The sequence below is a fragment of the Tribolium madens genome, unplaced genomic scaffold, assembly GCF_015345945.1.
Source record: "Tribolium madens isolate multiple individuals breed KSU strain unplaced genomic scaffold, Tmad_KSU_1.1 Scaffold_3;HRSCAF=73;Tcas5.2_LG2, whole genome shotgun sequence".
NCBI classification, from domain to species: domain Eukaryota; kingdom Metazoa; phylum Arthropoda; class Insecta; order Coleoptera; family Tenebrionidae; genus Tribolium; species Tribolium madens.
The window spans coordinates 12,406,189-12,412,327 of NW_025401006.1; the positions used below are offsets into that span (position 1 = coordinate 12,406,189).

General features: G+C 27.1%; 1 protein-coding gene across 5 annotated transcripts in view; it reads left to right on the forward strand.

The window, feature by feature from the left end:
• LOC123008027 (ecdysone-induced protein 74EF) overlaps positions 1-6,139 on the forward strand; it is a 176,644-nt gene that overhangs the window by 138,083 nt on the left and 32,422 nt on the right. The gene's annotated exons all lie outside the window — the stretch shown is intronic.

The window sequence follows — 6,139 nt, forward strand, 5'->3', positions numbered from 1 at the left end:
AACATAAAATTTTTAATGTCTACAAAAAAGAGATTTTTTGCTACAGAAAACAAAAATTGAATTTTTTTGGAAAAATAAAAATTGATTCATTTTGACACGTTAAAAAAGCTAAACAGAGAAATATAAAGCAGTTTAAAGTGTCACTTATTTCGCTCTATATTGGTTCTTCCTTTTATATCGTAACTGAAAATTTTTGATTTCTACAAAATAGAGATTTTTTGCTATAGAAAATGGAAATTGAAGTTTTGTAGAGAATATGGAAATTGATTCATTTTGACACGTTAAAAAACTTAAACAGAAAAATATAAAACAGTTTTTTGTTCTATATTGGATTTTTTTTATTTCGCAAATCAATATTTTTAGCGTCCAAAGTAAAAAAATTTTTGCAACAGAAAACGAGAAATGATTTTTTTTTTAAATATGAGTTTCATTATTTTAACACGTTAAAAAACAAACAGAGAAATATATAACAGTTTTAAATGTCACTTATTTCGCTCTATATTGAACCTATTTTTTTATTTTGCAACTGAAAATTTTTGGTGTCTAAAACAAAAAGATTTTTTGCAACAGAGAACAGGGATTGAATTTTCTTAGAGAAGTAGTTTTATTTTGACACCTTAAAAAACTTAAATAGAGAATTATAAAACAGAATTAGTTTTCACTCATTTTGTACCATTTTTTTAGTTTGAAACTTAAAATTTTTGATGTCTACAATGAAGAGATTTTTTGGAACAGAGACCAGAAAATGAAATGTTTATGAAAGTTTTTTTATTCTCACATGTTAAAAAACATAATCAGAGGAACTGAATTTTCACTCATTTTGCACTACATTGGACTCTTTTTTGAGTTTGAAACTTACAATTTTTGGTGTCTATAATAAAAAGGTTTTTTCAACGGAGAACATGAATTGAAATTTTTTAGAAAAAATGAAAATTGATTTATTTTGACACGTTAAAAAAAGCTAAACAGAGAAAATAAAGCAGTTTGAAGTGTCACTTATTTCGCTCTATATTGGATTCTGTTTTTTGATCGCAACTCAAAACTTTTGATATCTACAAAATAGAGATTTTTCCTACAAAAAACAGAAATTAAAGTTTTGTAGAGAATATGGAAATTGTTTCATTTTGACGCGTTAAAAAATCAAAATATAAAACAGTTTGAAATGTTCTATATTTTGCTCTATATTGGATAATTTAAACTCAATATTTTTAGTGTCTGCAGTAAAGAGATTTTTTGTAACAAAGCAAGGAATTGGATTTTTTTTAGAAAATATGAAAGTTTCTTTATTTCGACATGTTAAAAAACATAAATAGAGAAATATAAAACATTGTGAAATGTCACTTATTTCGCTCTATATTGGACCTATTTTTTATTTTGCAACTCAAAATTTTTTCTACAAGAAATTTTTTGCAAGAGAAGAGATTTTTTATAGAATATAGAAAATGATTCATTTTGATACGTTATTTATTTTGCTTCAAATTTCCCCAATTTTTTTATTTTGAAACTCAAAATTTTTGGTGTTTACAAAAAGAGATTTTTTGCTACAGAAAACAGAATTTGAAGTTTTGTACCTAGAGAATATGGAATTTGTTCCATTTTGATAAGAGAAATATAAAACTCTACAGATCATTTTTTAAAACAGTAGTCTTCCGGTTTCATACAACGATTTTGTAACTTGTTATCCGAAACCTCTGCGATAAATGTAATACGAATTTCTTAATGATTACTTTCTCCATAAGACTTGGCTTGTGCATTTCATGTTACGAAGAGAAATGCAATGATTCCTACGTAGGTACAAATAATAGTCTCCCGCTCTATTTACAGGAAAAGAAACTGAAACGTGAAACCAGCAAGCATAACGGCGTGAGTACAGACTAGTGAACTTGACTCTAATTCTAGTTTCTAGTTTACAAACATTAAATCAGTTGAATTATTAATTCGCTTCCTGGTTTTTAATCTTTTTTATGATTGGTAAACAGGAAATTATAATTTTACACGAATTGTATTATTTTGTAACAGTGACAATGGTCATCTTATGGAAATTAAGTGTTTCCTTGAAGCCTATGATAATGCCTTGAAGGCAAGGTCGTGACTTCATTTTCCAGTTCAAACGGGCTATTTGAATATTTTTTCAAATTATTGATTGATAGTTTATTGAACACAGTTGATTTCTGGAACACTTACTGATAAGTAAATGAAAATATGTCACATGAACGAGGAAAACTTTGTGTTTATTTAACCTCATATCTTCTATTTGTTGTTTTCTGCAATAATTTCGATATTTTCCGTACGAAAGAAGATGTGGGTTAACGTGACATCTGCAAAAATAACCTCCCATTTGATATTTTGGAACACGAGAGATGATCATTTGCAAAGCACAGAAAAACATGCATCATCGTGTTAATACGAATTTCATTAACTAATTTAATACCTTGACAAAAATACAAAAAATGAGGGTTATCGGCCTAATATCAATTACAAATTTCGACGAAAGTTGTTCCAAAATGAATAATAATGAGTCTATTTACAACTTTGTAATTTTATTATTTTTTTAATGTGAAGTCATGTCCTATTTAAACTGCGATAACATTTACTTGGATTGCAAGAATGTGCAGTAGCGACCAAAACTTATCATTTTCAGGAAATTCTCCAATATTTTAGCACAATGACTAAATCTTGCGGTTTATAACAAAACAATTAAAAGTATGATGACATCGATTCAAAAACAAGATTCTTAATCAATTTTTGAATAATAAATTACAAGATTGAGATGTTTTATGTTACAAGTTCATGGCTTTTGTTACACGTAAACCAACAAAGCCAAATTGTGATACGTAGGTCAGTGAGGGTCACGATTTAAATACTTTTTATTATCTGTTGAAGTGATGTTCTAGGTAATATACTCCAAATTTATGTCTTAAAATAATTAAACTTGTTTTTGCACTAATTAATCACAAAGAAATGTGTGCATATCACTGCCTTACTTACATAATAATAATTTTAATTAGCAAGAGTGTAGGATGTGTTTGTTGAAAATATTTTCTGCTATCACTGTTATGCATTTTACTTTCATTTTTTGGCATGATTTGCTTATGTTGAACTCTTCTCAGGGCGTTTTATGTTTAAAGGTCATGTTGTTTGACTAAATATTTTGTTAATTTAGCTGCGTTGCAGCCTTGAGGAAAATGCACAACACGGAACATTTTTTACGATTATTGTTCGTAAAGTCACATCAGCAGACGAAAATAATAAGCAACTATTATTACAACAATACGAAAATTTTTCATTTCCGTGAAAGATTCTCATAATTCGTTGATTTTTTCGAGGAAGTGGGACTGTGCAATTTTAGTATCACGCATTGTCATCGATAAATTACATAACAGTTCATTTCAAAGACCTTTTAATCGATGTTTGTGAAATGATTGTTGGAAGTGATGCGAAACTTTGTGTTTAATTAAGTAAATTACCAAGATGACACCCATAATAAAATTAAAAGTTATCGCAATGCGGATAGATGGAAGGTTACCAAGTTGCAAGAACAAATCAGTTTTGAAAAAGACGTTGCTAACCGTGTTAGAAAAGAAGTTATTCGAAGAGTAAGAAAAAAATAAAAATTAAGATTTGTTACATACAACAAACCGAATTCTCTTTTTACTAAAATTGCGATTTTAGAAGAAAATCTCACGTTTTTGTATAAACCTGTAATTGTAAAACAAATACGTATTTTTATCTAAAGTAATCTTTATTTCGTGATAGTGCCTCGAAATACTCGTACAATCAAATCAGTTAATTTTTTTGGAGTTATCTTTGAGATATTTTAAAAGATTACTACGCCGTGTCCCTCATAGCTTAGCAAAACTTTTATAACTTCAAATTTTGTTACAATTTTAAACAATTTCTTTTAGTTTATGAACGTTTACACAATATTAAATATAAAACATTTAAAGGTAAAGAAAGAAAAAGTAAAAAAGTAAAAAGACAATAGGTCTTGAGTATTTAAAAGCCCTCCCCTCCGCGTCGTGCATTAAACATTTCTTAAAGCTATATTTCATGCATGGGTGTGAAAAAAATGCAAAACGTGAACCCAGATTTATTTAATTTTGCAATTACTAGAAACTCGGAATATAACATATTTACTACATGTAAAAACACTAACATTAAAGACAATAAAAAGATGAAAATACATATTAAGCAGTTTTTTTTTGTGTTTTTAATTTTTATTTTTTTTATACATAAGTGTTTATTTGTAATAATAACACATATTAAACAGAACTTGTAAAACAAAAAAATCACAATACATGTCAATGAAAAATTAAAAAAAAGAAATAAACAAATTTTACACACATATTGGACTGGGTGAACAAGTTGTAGAAAAATAACAAATAATACCCAAAAAAAATAGAGGCACATGTAATTTGTCACACTTTTTTATGTTTATGTTTTTAAAAGCTCGAAATGGTTTAACACATTTCTTCATTTTTTTGACAATGTGCTAAAAAAATACGTATTATATCTAGGCTTAAAATTTCTACTTTTTTTTGTAAGTAGTGAAAACCTCATATTTTTTAGTTTTCTTAGTTGTATAACATTTAAAAAAGACGTGATGTTTTATATAACACTTATAGTTTTTAGAACATTTTAATGTTTTACTTGGGAAAATAATAATAATCATTATTGTTAACTATGAAATAATTACTATTGATTTCCAAAGTTTGTTTAATCTCCGACTAAGTTTAAAACTTGTAAAATCGACCAGAGTTATTTCGAATTTTGTTTTCGAAAATTTGTTCAATAAATTAATACAAATTTAAAATAATAATTTCAATAAAAAGTGACAAAAATGTATATCGTAAAAACAGGTTGATACAAAAGTTGAAAAAAATCGAAAATACAGGCTGTCCCATGTTTTAGGGTCGGCGCAAAAATAAATATTTGTAATTGATTAAAAAAGAATTTTGATAGTGTAAACGATACAGGATTAAATCACTTTAATTTGATGTTTTGATATTGTTCAAAATTTTTAGCGTATGGCAGTGAGACCTTCAAAAATTAAATTTGGAGAAAAAAAATTTCAATTACCTGGAATATTTTCTACATAATAAAATTCTTTGTTTTTTTCTGTGGCATTTGTGAAAATTATAATGATAATGTTGATAGGTTTTGAATAATTAACATTTGAATATTGAAAATCTGAAACTTGGAATAATTTATGGGGAGGTTTGTGGATTAGGCCATTAGCAGTAGATCATTCCAAACTTGACCATAAATTACCAGAATTTCTAATTGTCAATATTAAAATGTTAATTACTTAAAATGTATCAACTTTTACATTATTCAATTTTCACAGTTACTACATACTAGAAAAAATCAAGGAATTTTTCATGTAGAAAAGTTACCAACTAATTTCAAATTTGGTTTTTAGGCTCTCACTGACTAAAAATTTTCAACAATATTAAAGCATCAAATTGAAGTCTATACAGAGTGCGCCAGAACTCGCGCCCCAGAGAAAATTTTCAAGTAAGGTAAGATACCAGGAACATAAAAAAAATGTTTGAAAAATTCTACCTGTCAAAAAATTTTGACATTTATTTTTTGACATTTGACATTTTTTTATATCTATTTAATGTAAAATAGTAAAAAAACGAAAATTTTGCCAATAAAAGCCACAAATAACATTGAACAGAGTTACAATTTAGGATACAGCTTTCTTGTTTCCTCTTTTAATAGCCTATAGCAAAAAAACTTGGAAAATTATTTTTCTAACAGAAATAAATGGAGTCAAAGTGCAAACTTTAAACCCCCATAACTTCAAAATTTTTATAGATCAATTTTTTTCCATGTTCCTGGTATCTTACCTTATATGGCATTTTTCTCTGGGGCGCGAGTTCTGGCACACCCTGTATAATACTGGCTCGAATAAGAGTTTTCTTTCCAAATAAAGCTATTTGAACTATTTTCAATTCAAATTGGCTCAATTTTAAACCGGAAATCAACCTGAATCAAAGCATTTCAACAAAATAATGGCTTGAATAAGAGTTTTCTTGTTCTTGTTTCTTCTTTTTCTTGTTTACACTAGCACTTTTTTTATTTAATATTTTTAAATTAAAAATTTTATGTTTATTTTTGCGCCGGCTCTAAA